The sequence below is a fragment of the Lissotriton vulgaris genome, chromosome 10, assembly GCF_964263255.1.
Source record: "Lissotriton vulgaris chromosome 10, aLisVul1.2, whole genome shotgun sequence".
Lineage (NCBI taxonomy): Eukaryota > Metazoa > Chordata > Amphibia > Caudata > Salamandridae > Lissotriton > Lissotriton vulgaris.
Genome location: NC_141698.1, coordinates 1,015,826,071 through 1,015,840,061, shown reverse-complemented (window position 1 = coordinate 1,015,840,061; position 13,991 = coordinate 1,015,826,071).

Sequence of the window (13,991 nt, the reverse complement as noted above, 5' to 3'; positions counted from 1 at the left end):
CCTCCACAGAATACAATGAATTGTTTTGATCAACAGAATGTTGCCTCTGGTCAGTCGACTCAATATTATGCTGATGATTACTATGTTGAGAGTGAGAATGCTGACGGTAATGATTGCTAGGACAGCCATAGACAAAGAGAGGGAGTAGTGTCAGTTCCAGTAGATCAGAGTGGACCTTATGTTGAAGTGATTACATCAGGTGTGTCAGAGCCTTTTCTGTTGGATACTGGTGCGGCGAAGAGTTCTATCATGCACTCTAAACTCCCTGGCGCACCTTTGTCTGGCTTGACGAATGTTTCGGTAGGTTTTTCTGGCTCCCCGGTTCGTAATCCAGTTTCTAGTCCTTTGTCTCTTTCTGTTGGACCTTGAGAACTAGAAGCACCCCTCATTCTGACGACAGGTTGTGGCGAGAATTTGTTGGGATTGGATTTGTTGAAGAGATTGTATGCGACATTGCATTGTTCTCCGTCGGGAGTACAGCTTACATTGGGTAAGAGAGTGGTCTCTCCGATGTATTTGTCTAAAGATCGGCTTCCATTGGAGTTGTGTTCTCTCCCTGGTACTCTTTGGGCTAATGGTCCTAATGACGTGGGTCTTTTGGAGATTCCACCATACGTTGTGACGCTGAAAGCAAATGCTAGATTGCCACGTATTCCCCAATACAGGATTTCTAGTGACGGTGAAAGAGCACTTTTAGCGATCATCTATGATCTGATTGAGAAAGGTGTGATAGAAGAGACGAGAGGTAATGTGTGCAATAGTCCGGTTTTGCCTGTTCTGAAGCGTACGGATTCTTCTCAACTGGCTGTGTATAGGTTTGTGATAGATCTTCGAGAAGTAAACAAAATTGTTGTGCCACAGCTTCCGGTTGTTCCAGATATTACTGCTTTGCTGACTATGAATCCTGCCTCAGCTATCTGGTTTTCGGTGATAGATCAGAAGAATGCTTTCTTCAGTATCCCGATTGCCGAGGAGAGTAGAGATATTTTTGGCTTCTCTTTAGGAGGCCGAAGTTTTCGGTTTAAGCGCGCTCCTCAAGGTTATTGTGAAAGTCCGTCCATCTATAGTCAAGCTTTGAAAACACAGCTTGATGCGATTGTCTTACCTGATGGTGCTGCTCTTATTCAGTATGTAGATGATTTGTTAGTTGCTGCTGATGATGAGGAGACTTGTAAAGAAGCTACTCTTTCTTTGTTGCAGCATTTGTCTGACCTCCATCATAAAGTGTCTCTTTCGAAGTTGCAGTATTGTTGCCAAGAAGTGACCTACTTAGGTCATCTCTTGTCAAAGGAGGGAAGAAGGTTGACCCCAGAACGAATTCAAGCGTTTGCGAAAATGAATGTGCCAACCACACAGAGAGAAGTGCGTGCTTTCTTGGGTATTACCTCGTACTGTAGGCAATGGATTCCGAACTTTTCTCTACTTGCGAAACCTTTGTTAGCACTTACTCTTAAGGATACTCAGAATCCTCTTCCTTGGTCTGACGAATGCCAGAAAAGTTTTTCTGAATTACATAATGCATTGTGTTCGGCTCCGGTGTTGGGTACCCCCGACTACCGTAAGCTTTTTACACTCTATGTCCATGAGAGAGAGGGATGTGCATTGTCAGTCCTGACACAGCAGTTTGGCGATAAGCAGCGTCCATCTGCGTATTTCTCATTGACTTTGGATCCGGTAGCTAGAGCGTTGCCGAGTTTACAACGGCAGCAGCTGTTTCTATTCAACAGTCTGCTGGTTTGGTAATGGATAATATGTTGATTGTGATGGTTCCACATGCAGTGGATACTTTGTTAAACAGGACTATAACACAGCACTTGACTAGTGCTCGATTGTCAGGTTACGAGTTGGCGCTTTTGGCGAGTCATGTGCATATAAAGCGATGCAACACGTTGAATCCAGCTACGTTGTTGCCGATTTCTGTAGAGACGGATGTTCAGGAACAGCATGATTGCTTTCTTAGGATAGAGGAAGAAACAAAGGGTAGAATTGATCTGAAAGATACTCCTCTTGCGAAGTCTGATGGTACCTTATGGGTAGATGGTTCATGCTTTAAGCTTCCGAATGGCGATACGACTGCAGACTATGCGGTTACGACTTTGCATACAATTGTTGAAGCTTCACGTATACCGCAGAATTCAGCTCAAGCAGCAGAGTTGATTGCACTGACGAGAGCGTGTGTGTTGTCGAAAGGAAAGCGAGTGACTGTGTATACCGATAGCCAGTACGCGTTTGGTGTCGCTCATAGCTTCGGACGCTTGTGGAAAGAACGTGGATTTCTTACTTCTCATGGTACGAAGATCCAGCATGGTCAGTTGGTGAATGAGCTTTTTGAGTCACTTACGTTGCCGACGCAAGTTGCTATCGTGAAATGTAGTGCACATAAGAAGGTTACCGATGACGTTGGTCGTGCTAATGCGTTTGCGGATGAAGTAGCGAAAGAAGCGGCGAAAGATGTGACGAGTCGAATGTATGTTGCGGGTCCAGCAAGATGGGTTCCGGATAGAGGAATGTGTGAGGATACGATAGAGAGTGTGAAGTCAATTCAGGCTGAAGCTACGGCGAAAGAATTGAATGTGTGGAGAGAGAGTACGGGAAAATTGGATTCGACTGGTTGCTGGGTTGAGTTGTCGGAACATCAGCGATGGTTGTTACCTGATGCGTATGTGCTTGCAGTGGTTACGATGGCGCATGGAATGGCTCACATCAGTGTGAAAGGGATTTGTAAGTTGTTGGCTCCAGTATGGCAGAATGCTGGAATTCCTAAGTGTGCGGAGAATCTGGTCAAAAATTGCATGGTTTGTCTGATGTATAATCCTGGCAAGGGAACCCCAACTCCAGCTGGTCACTTTGCGCCTCCGACGTATCCGTTCACGGTGCCGCAAGTGGATTTTATACACATGGAAAGATGTAACAACTTAAAATATGTCCTTGTAGTTGTTTGTCCCTTTTCGAGATGGGTAGAAGCATACCCCCTGAAAGATAATACTGCCTTGTCCACAGCCAAAGCCCTAATCAAGGAATTCTTCCCTAGATATGGATTGTCAAGGATGGTGTGGAGTGATAATGGAAGTGAATTTGTGGGCCAAGTCATGAAGAGAGTGTGCGAAGGTTTCGGCATTAAGCAGAAATTTCATGCTGCGAATCACCCCCATTCAGCTGGTTTAGTCGAATGCTACAATGGCACTCTGAAGCTGAAGTTAGCCAAGATTCAGGCGAGTTCTGGTCTCCAATGGCCCGATGCTTTGCCATTGGCACTTTTGTCAACTAGAACTACATTGCATTCTCGAGTGGGCCTTAGCCCTTATGAAATTATTTTTGGGCACCCGGCTAATGTATAGGGAGGGCCGAGGCCGACAAAGTTTAGCGAGATTGAACATCCTGTGCTGATTGACTATTTGTATGATTTGATGGCTAAATTGCGTGTCTTACACCAAGAGGTTTACAATACACTTCTACAAGCATCTGAAGATCCAGGACACGCCATTGACCCTGGCTCGTGGGTGTTGGTGCGCAACTTTCAGCGGACAAAGAACGATCAGCCCCGCTGGACTGGCCCATTCCAGGTCCTTCTATCGACGCGTACCGCAGTGAGAGTGCACGTCAAGAAGAACTGGATCCACCGCGTACATTGTAAGAGGGTTTCTTTGCCTCTGCCGTATGACCAGTGGGTCCAGGAGGGTGTTGGCGATTCAGAGACTGAGACTGTGCCAAAGTTCGTTCCATTCAGTGACGCGTGTTTGGTTGGGACAAGTTCTGAGCGTGAGGACAACAGTATTTTGCAAGCAGCTGTTCCTCCTTCTCTGAGACTAGACACCACTGAGCCTGAGTTGTTGTTTCGTGATCAGACATTGCCTGGTAAAGGCCGCTATAATCTACGACAGAGAAATAATGGACTAATAAAGAAGTAATTCCTTTTTGTTTTTGAAAACTGCATTCTCCCACCAAAAAGCTGTTTTAACCTATTTTTCTTTTTCGAACCGCCATCCGGGTTCAGCTGTAGGGTCGCGGTATAAAGCCTTGGAGTGTTCAGCCATGTAGACACAAGGTCGACGGTTCTGGTTTGTTCTAAGGCGTTCCCTGGGACTTACAGACGTACATCCGAGTGAAGAGAACCACCTGCCGCGAACAGCACGGTTAGAGGATGGAGTTTTTTGAGATTGAGAGAACTGTTGTAGAAATGAACTTTAAAAGAAAAATGTGAAAATTAATGGGTGGCAAATGTTTTTGGATAACGTGTCTTTTAATGTTACTTAGCATGACAATGTTTTTGGTGGGATATGTTGTTTTCTCTTTTCAAGTGACGTTTGCACCCACCACACAACCTATGTCTTTTCCTTCTTCGCATTCTTTTCATCCTTTGCCTGAACATAAATCTATTAGAAGATCAGAGTTCATTAATAATTCCTTAGTGCAACTTCTGCATCAGCATCAGTTAGTAGTGAACAGCACTAATTGCTGGGTGTGTGGGCTTATGCCTCATACTACGAATAAAGGTATTCCTTATTAGTGAAGTAGTGTGGCTCACTGGTTAGAGGCGGCAGACCCGAGAGCAGAGGACGGCCCGGGACCAGGGTTCGATTCCCGGCACGGCAGGTTTCTGGACCAGGGTCAGCGGACTCGATAATTCTCTCGCCTCGGTGCCCACTCTGATCAGCGATCACACTCGGCAACTCTGGGCATTAGCTTGCCTCATCTTCACTAACGGCCCCACCAGACCGCCGGGGATGCCTGGTCTCACCCTGGAGATACCCATTAAGGGACCATCTCTCAGGGAAGCCAGGAAGGGTTTCGCAGCGGTCGAAGCGCCTTGGGACCCTCCGGGTAAGTAGTGCGCTATATAAATGCCTATACATTTACATTTACATACACATTTACTTATTTGGTCCTGCCATTTAGCTATAACGGATCTGTGTGGGCGTATAGGATGATGTTCATTTATGCCCATGAAGTCTATCCCCTGTGTTCTATGAAAGATAGTCCGAGTAATAGTGCTCTAGTGAAGGGAATAGTGGATATGATTAGAGGTATTGATCCCTATGAGACTATTCCAAAAGATGAGTCACTAGCTTATATTGGATGGAACGTGACTGGACAGGGGCGGCTTGAAGGACTGGGTTCTTTTGGACCCAGCGGTGCCAGGGCACAACACCTGAAACCTTCGTGGGTAACCTGCTCCGGCGTACAAGTCACAGAGACACGGGAGACTTCCTCTGACGTCAAAGATTCAAGGTTTATTTGCTGCAGGGAAAACAGAAGTCACAGGAAGTACATCGAGTGTAGTTCGGGGAGACTGCTTCAAATTAGTTCTGTGGAGTCGCTCCTTTTATACAGTTTTTACCCATAAGACAACATGGTACACAAAAGTTTACAACCCGGTTCCCACCATCATCCCCCAGAGGGGTCGCTTTGGTCGCTTTCAAACACATGAGGTCCGGATCATAAGTGCGGAAACATTTGGCGGTTCCCAACTGTAAAAACCCATCTTCCCACCATTAGCAAATTCCAATCAGCAGTAAAGTAGATCGGAAATAGGAATGAAGACAGGTGCAAAGGAAGACGGAGACAGTGGGGAGATCGGAAAGGGTGTAAAAGGGGAGGTATCGGAAAGTACGAGATACAGGCATCAAAGGGACGTGCCTAATGAGATGCGCGGCTGAGACAATAAGCCTGTGAGGCAAGATGAGCCTTGAGCGGCGCCACCTGCCTTACAGTAGCATCCCCCTCGTCATAAAGACACTTACAAAGAACATGTGTCTTCCGCAAATATCTTGGGAGTCCCAGGGTCGCGAAGCGGACAGCGTCCGTTCGCTGACTACTTGAGGGCAAGAGACAAAATGGATGCCGTATCTAAGATGGAACTCGTGGGTACAGATGAAAAACCCACATAACAAACGAACGGTTTAAGTTAGCACAGCGAAACTGCACATACTTACTAAACTCGTCATTTGCGGTTCATAGATACCAGACTCGACCATATTCGTGCGAGTCGAAAACACCACTTACAATTGTCACGGAACCTCAGACGCTCCTTTTGCCCTCATGTAGGCAAGCACTAGTCGGGATCATATTCGATATTCATCAGACCATCGAGATGTTGTTGTAGCATAGCTCTGTCCAATCGAGTCCCCTTGGTAACAGATGGTTGTCTCATACACGTTGTAGCACAGAGACCACATAAGGCAGGACCACACTGCACACAAAGGCAACACGTGAACAGGAACACTACCACAACTCCGATGATCATCAGAATCTTCCAACCCCAAGTCGACATCAGGCCCCAAAACCATCCAAGTAGCGTCCAATCCCCTACATCCACGTGTATGGATTCGGAGATCTTATGCAACTTCGAGATGGCTTGATAGACAGTAGGAGCATTATCTGGGATGAAAATGCAGCAGCTCGAATGGATCACCTTACATACCCCACCGCGATCCGCTAAGACGACATCTAAAACCATACGGTTTTGTAACGTCATAAGCCTCTCCGCCTGAAGTTCCGTGGTGATATTACCAAGGGCACTGGCAGTAACATTAGCTGTCGATTCCACCACTCGAGTCAACTGTCTCAGGTTCCTACTATTAACCATAGGTCCCCAAAACGGGAGGAAACCCTTGAAAAAGTCTCCTGCCTCTTGACCGGCAGTATCTTCTTCGCTAATTATGCCTCGTACAACTCTAGTCTTATGATAATCGGCATCTACAGTAAACGTCGGAGGCAACAAATTTGCAATGAAACATGTACCCATAAAGTCTGTGGGCAACCATGTGTATGCACGATCATAACAGATAAAGTATGTACCCTTGGCAGCCAGAAACACAGGGGACGGGGTCATTGGCACAACATAGGTTTCAGTGCAAGCACTGTCTCCAAATCGGGCTTGCGGACTTTGGCCACGACCCATGAGACACAAATTACCAGTGTGGGGTACGACCCATATTGGAGGCGAGCTTTTAAGCTGCTTTTCACTAGTGAACATACTGTATTCCCCTCTACTTAGGACCCTATAAGCTCGTACCTCTTCTTCAGGGATAAGAAAAGGATCATGGATCTCATCTTCCATATCCTCTATTGCCATTGATAGCAGCTTCTGATACGAGGCAGGACCAGAGTTGGGGGAACGTGGTTCTCGATTGGGGTGGAAACCCAGTGCGCTTCGAAACATTGTTTGAAATGCTCGAGCTGACCCTTGGGAACTATACGGTAACACCAGATACGGAATTCCCTTACCCGTAGTATGTGGCATCAACCCACACACCCAACAATTAGTAGTGTTAACCACTAACTGATGCTGATGAAGGAGCTGAATAAAGGAATTGTTGCGGAATTCTACACGTCTAGCCTGCTCGTGTTCCGGTAACATGTGAAAGGAATGAGGAGAAGCAGTAGTAGTAAGATTAGGGCGAGGAGTAGGAGTAGGGGTAGCAGATAAGAAGTAGGACATAGTGCAATACACCCCACCCGCCAATAATGCAGAAGCAGTCAGAAACAACATAAACAATTGAAATATGAAACATTTAGTACGACTGAGTTGCTGCAGCTTGAATCTGTATGCCTGAGCTCCTTCCAAATCATTTAGCTTCGAAAATGCCATTCCCTACGACCGTCCGCAACGTTTCTTGACGCACTTCGTTCTGTGCAGCAATAGTCAATCCCCAGGAGTTCCTAGGAACCGACGGCCTTTAACCTAACGTCAAGACCTACTGTCCAGAAGGAAGTACGCGCGCGGCCCTACGGCCCTCAATACACAATATGTATATATATTAGCACAATATTTCTCAGCTGTGGAAGGAAAAAGATACAAGGAAAAAGCTCGACATATGTACAAAAATTTCAATGATATGAATGTTCAAAATTGATCATGGGAAACGAGGATATCACAGTTGTCAATTACAGCAACGCAAGAAAATTTTATTTGTCCTTAGTGTGAGATCGCAAAGAATATCGATGTTTCCCGGGACGTGTCTGCTCGTCGAACAAAGGATCTGTTGAAGAGACAGCGTCCTGCTGATCAGTTCGTTGTTCTGGTCTTGAGTCTTTTGCTGACAAATGTTCAACAGTGGCTTTCTGCTGCGCTGAGTGTTCTCCAACAAGCTGTGCGTCGCTAAAAGGTACAAACGCCGGCAATGTTTCTGTTTCCGTTGACGCAATGCCTTTCCTTACCCACGGGTCTGCCGGCAAAGGAATAGGGACTCGTTTACAATGGGTAGCATGTACCCAATTTTTCCGCCCCTCGAGACGAACGGCAGTCCTCGTGGCCAGGAGTACCTGGTACGGTCCGATGAATCGGGGGTCCAGATTATTCTTGCGTGAGAAGTTGCGGGTAACCACCCAATCCCCGGGCTGGAGCTGGTGGCCTGGACCCTCCGTCTGCGTTGGCAAGGCGTTGTAAACCTGTTGGTGAATTAACCTCAGTTTAGCAGTCAAGTCATGCAAATAATCAATCAACATCGGGTACTCAAGATCAGAGAATATTCCTGGCCTAGGAACCCCCCACACATTCGCAGGACGGCCGAACACTATCTCATAGGGACTAAGCCCTATTCGGGAGTGTACAGTCGCCCTAATTGACAGTAATGCTAGAGGCAAAGCGTCAGGCCACGAAAGACCAGTCGTAGCCTGAATCTTCGCTAACTTTAGTTTAAGGGTGCCATTGTACCCTTCAACCAATCCAGCTGACTGGGGATGATTGGCGCTATGGAATTTCTGATTAATTCCAAGGCCCTTACACACGCTCTTCATCACACTTCCAACGAACTCACTTCCATTATCTGACCACACAACTCTAGGCATTCCATACCGAGGGAAGTATTCCTTCAGTAGGATTTTCGCAGTAGAAAAAGCAGTATTATCCTTGAGGGGATAGGCCTCAATCCATCGGGAGAATGCGCACACCACAACCAAAACGTATTTCAGGTTATTGCATCGCTCCATATGGATGAAGTCCAATTGGATCACCTCAAAGGGATACGAAGGAGGAGCAAAACTGCCAGGGGGAGTTGGGGTTCCTTTGCCAGGATTGTACATTAGACACACCATACAATTCTTCACCAGACGTTCAGCACACTTTGTAATGCCATCATTCTTCCACACATCGGCCAGCAACTTGCAAATGCCTTTCGCGCTAATATGTGCTAACCCATGTGCCATTGTCACAACGGCCAGCACATACGCATCAGGCAACAACCATCTCTTCTGATCCGACAAATCAATCCAACAACCATTCACATCCAACTTTCCCGTACTCTCTTTCCACTTCATCTTTTCAGTCTCAGTGGCCTCATTCTGAATTGCTTTCACACTCTCAAAAGTATCTACACACATACTTGATTCTGTAGGCCACCTAACCGAACTCGTCACATACATCCGAGTACTAAGGTTCCGGGCAGTCTCCTTAGCAATCTCATCTGCAAGCGCGTTACCACGACCAACATCATCCGTCACTTTACGATGCGCACTACATTTAACAATCGCAACTTGTGCAGGCAACGTCAATGCATCCAAAAGATCGTTCACAAGCTGGCCATGCTGTATTTTCGTGCCATGCGACGTCAAGAAACCACGCTCTCGCCACAATCGTCCAAAACTATGCGCTACACCGAAAGCATACTGGCTATCGGTGTACACATTCACACGTTTCCCTTTTGCTAACACACATGCTCTAGTGAGAGCAATCAGCTCTGCAGCTTGGGCAGAATTCTGACTCAATCTTGCAGTTTCAACAACAGTGTTCAATGTTACAACAGCATAAGCAGTAGTCACATCGCCATTCGGCAACTTAAAACATGACCCATCCACATACAAAGTGCCGTCCGGATTTTCCAATGGGGTGTTTTTAAGGTCCACTCGACCCTTTGTTTCCTCTTCCGTCCGCAAGTAACAGTCATGTTCTGTTACTTCATCTGACTCTGCACTAATTGGTAACAAAGTTGCCGGATTTAGGACATTACAACGTTTTATCTGAATGTGGCTTGCCAGAAGCGTCAATTCGTACCCAGATAACCTCGCACTCGTCAAGTGCTGAGTTTTCGTACGATTCAACAGAGTATCGACTGCATGCGGAACCATCACCGTAAGCATATTATCCATGACCAATCCTGCTGATTGTCGGATGGAGACCGCAGCTGCCGCAGTTGCTCTCAAACAACTCGGCAATGCTCTAGCTACTGGGTCTAAGGTCGAGGAAAAATATGCACATGGACGTTGCTTCCCACCAAAAGGTTGCGTTAAGACACTCAAAGCACAACCTTCCCTCTCGTGAACATATAACGTAAACGGCTTACTGTAGTCAGGGGTACCTAACACAGGAGCCGAACACAATGAATCACGCAGTTCAGAAAAACTTTTCTGACATTCTTCCGTCCATGGTAAAGGAGTTGGAACATCCTTGCACGTAAGAGCCACCAATGGTTTCGCTAACAATGAAAAATTAGGAATCCACTGCCTGCAGTACGACGTGATACCTAGAAAGGCACGCACATCTCTTTGGGATTTTGGCACAGCCATTCGCGCAATCGCTGCAATTCTCTCTGGGGTCAATCTCCTTCCCTCCTTTGACAATAAGTGACCTAGATAGGTTACTTCTTGACAACAATATTGGAGTTTAGAAGGTGACACCTTATGATTTAACTCACAGAGATGTTGCAGCAACGACACCGTAGCAATTTTGCAAATGTCCTGAGTATCAGCAGCCACCAATAAGTCGTCGACGTATTGGATTAAAGCCGCACCAACCGGCAATCTAAACGCATCCAGTTGTCCCTTCAAGGCTTGACTGTAAATAGACGGACTTTCACAGTAGCCCTGAGGAGCGCGTTTGAACCGGAAGCTACGCCCACCGAGAGAGAAACCGAAAAGGTCCCTGCTCTCCTCGGCAATCGGGATGCTGAAAAACGCATTTTTCAAATCAATCACCGAAAACCATGATGCAGTAGCTGGAATCAGAGTCAGTAGCGCCGTGATATCAGGCACAACAGGAAATTGAGGAACCACAATTTTATTTACCTCCCGTAAATCGATAACAAAACGATAAACAGGCGGTTTTGTAGGATCAGTACGTTTAAGAATGGGTAGTACAGGGCTGTTGCACACGTTTCCCCGAGTCTCCTCAATAACATCTTTCTCGATCAAATCATAGATGATCGCTAACAGTGCTCGTTCACCCTCAAGGGAGATACGATACTGGGGAATACGTGGTAATCGCACATTAGATTTCAACTGAACCACATAAGGGGAGATATCAAGTAGGCCCACATCATTTGGACCCGTCGCCCACAAAGACACAGGAAGAGAATTCAATTCCGGTGGGAGCTTGTCGAGAGACAAGTACATGGGAGAGACAACCCTCTCTCCTAACGTAAGCTTTACACCCGCAGGAGAACAATACAATGTTGCATACAAACGTTTAAGCAAATCCAGACCCAAAAGATTTTCGCCACAACCAGTGGTCAAAATCAGCGGAGCTTCGAGCTCACGTGGCCCAATTTGAAGGGGCAAAGGGCGTGAAACTGGATTGCTAACGGGGGCGCCAGAGAATCCAACGGAAACATTTGTTAAGCCAGACAAAGGTGCGCCAGGGAGTTTTGAATGCATAATAGAACTTTTCGCTGCACCAGTGTCCAACAGAAAAGGCTCAACGACGCCCGATGTAGCAACTGCGACGTAAGGCCCTCTCTGATCAACCGGAACTGATACCACTCCCTCCTTTTGTCTTTGGCTGTCCTAGTAATTACTGTCGTCAGTTCCCTGATCGACGTAATAGTCATCTACATTGTACTGCGCAGATCGTCCTTGCGATGATCCACGTTGATCAAAACAATTATTAGAACTAGATGAATTGTCTGAGCGATCATTTTGAGCACCACGACCTCTACCACGTGATGCCTGCTGTGCACCACCACGGCCTCCTTTGGACGAATTACCACTATTACGTTCATTCAGAGCAGGACAATTGAATTTGATGTGTCCCTCTTGTCTACAATAAGCACATTGATTATACCCTAACGAGGATCTTTGGAAAGAGGAATCGTTACGCGACTGCGATCTATTCGATTGAGACTGCGATCTATTCTGTTGAGGCGCGTTCTGATTGGAACGCGGTGGATACGCTTGTTGCAACAACACTTTAGTTTTCAGCTCTTTTGTCTTTTTGTCAACACGGTCATTCTCTTCTTTCTCCCTATTTTCGTAATATTGTGCCGTAGCCAATATCTGAGCTGAAGTAGAAACGGCCCATGCACTTTCTGAATTCTTTAATTTATAGCTCAAATCGGGCAACAAGTTCGACACAAATTTATCCACGAACAACCTCTGTCCACCCTCAGTACCCATATCCTGTCCACTATGATCAATGAATGCTTCTTCAAACCTCGTAAAGAAGTCGGAAACACTCTCATCTTTCTTTTGTTTACAAGCTGACAACTTGTCCCAATTTACCCTCGTAGCTGGCATAAGCGTTTTCATTAACGTAATAATTCTTTGAGGGAGAGCAGTAATCAATTGATCGGGCTTAGTAGCAGCCACATGTCCAGCATCTGCTGCTGTAATGGCAGCCCAATCACCACCTAATACATTTGCGTGATCTTGGTGACGGATCTTAGCCCATACCGGCTGCGGTACGACGTTGCCAAACAACATGTCGATATCGGCAAGATTCATCACCGTAGCATCTACGAGCTGCGATAATTCCTTATAATACCCAGTAGGATTTTTACGAGGATCGGGCAAAGATTGCTTCACCTGAAGCACTTCCGATCGTTTCCATGGAAGGTGTATCCATACTCTCTCAAAATGTGCCGGTACTGGGTGGCCAGCATTAGTATTATCAGCTGGTACCCAAACCGGTGGAACTTCGCGCATGGGATATTGGCCAGACTCGTCTTGTTTTTCAATATCCTCAACAAACAGTGCATGTGGAATGGGAGCGGGACGAAGGGATAGCAACTGCTCAATAGCTCGTCGGACATTAGTATCTACTATCAGTCCGGTTGCGAACTGAAGCCGGAGGTTAGACAGGGCGGTCAGCACCTCGTCAGGCGCATTAGCCGCTATCTGATCATGTAGTAACTTACACATTTCGTCAAACACATATCTCTGAGTTGGTATGTTGAATTGACTAAACGTTTCAAGAACAACTCGGGGTGGATTTCTCTGCGGATTGTCCATCCAACCCATCGCCATATTATATAGCGCAGCGCGTTCCCTGTTACCAGGAAGCTGGCTACGTCTCTGAGGACCATCAGAACCAGCAGACCCAAAAACAGGTCCAAGCGACTGAAAAAAACTTGGTGCAATAGGAGAATTACGACTACGAGTAGAGGGAGAGAGATAAGACACAGGACTAACAAGAGAAGGAGTGGAAACAGTAGCAACAACGGGGGTTAACAAAACAGGAGCAGTAGCGGGAGCAGGAGTATGTGGAAGCGGAGGAGCAGTAGGAATAGAAACAGACGAAGGAGCAGGAACAGTCGGAGGAACGGGTGCAGGTTGAGGAACTGGTGGAGGAACAATAGGTGGAAGAACAGGTACGGCAGGGACCACAGGAGCTGCGGTACCCTGAACGTACGGAGGTGGCGACTTCATAAGATAGGACATTAAAGGATCCTCAACTGCCTCTTCCTTCTTATCCGACTCCATAGGTAAAGCAGGATAACATTTATCTATGGTCATACGCTGTAATCTCTCAAACACTTCCTTATCCTTATCCTCCTTATCACGCTGAAACTGCTCAGCTTTCTTTACAATGGTAGCAACATTATCTCGCTGACTACGTTTATTTTGTCTGATTTCTTTCTGTCGGGCTTCTTTGCGCCACAACCGAAAGGCATCAAACATGGCCGGCCTTGATTTACGTTCGAACAACTTCATCTCTAGGTTATCTAAGATCGACGCCTCGAAGCTACCGTGAGGTGGCCAACGAAGATCGCCGTCTTTCTTTGTATATTTAATCCAATAATCGTTAAAAGCAATCGGGCCTAGCCCATGTTTGCTATATA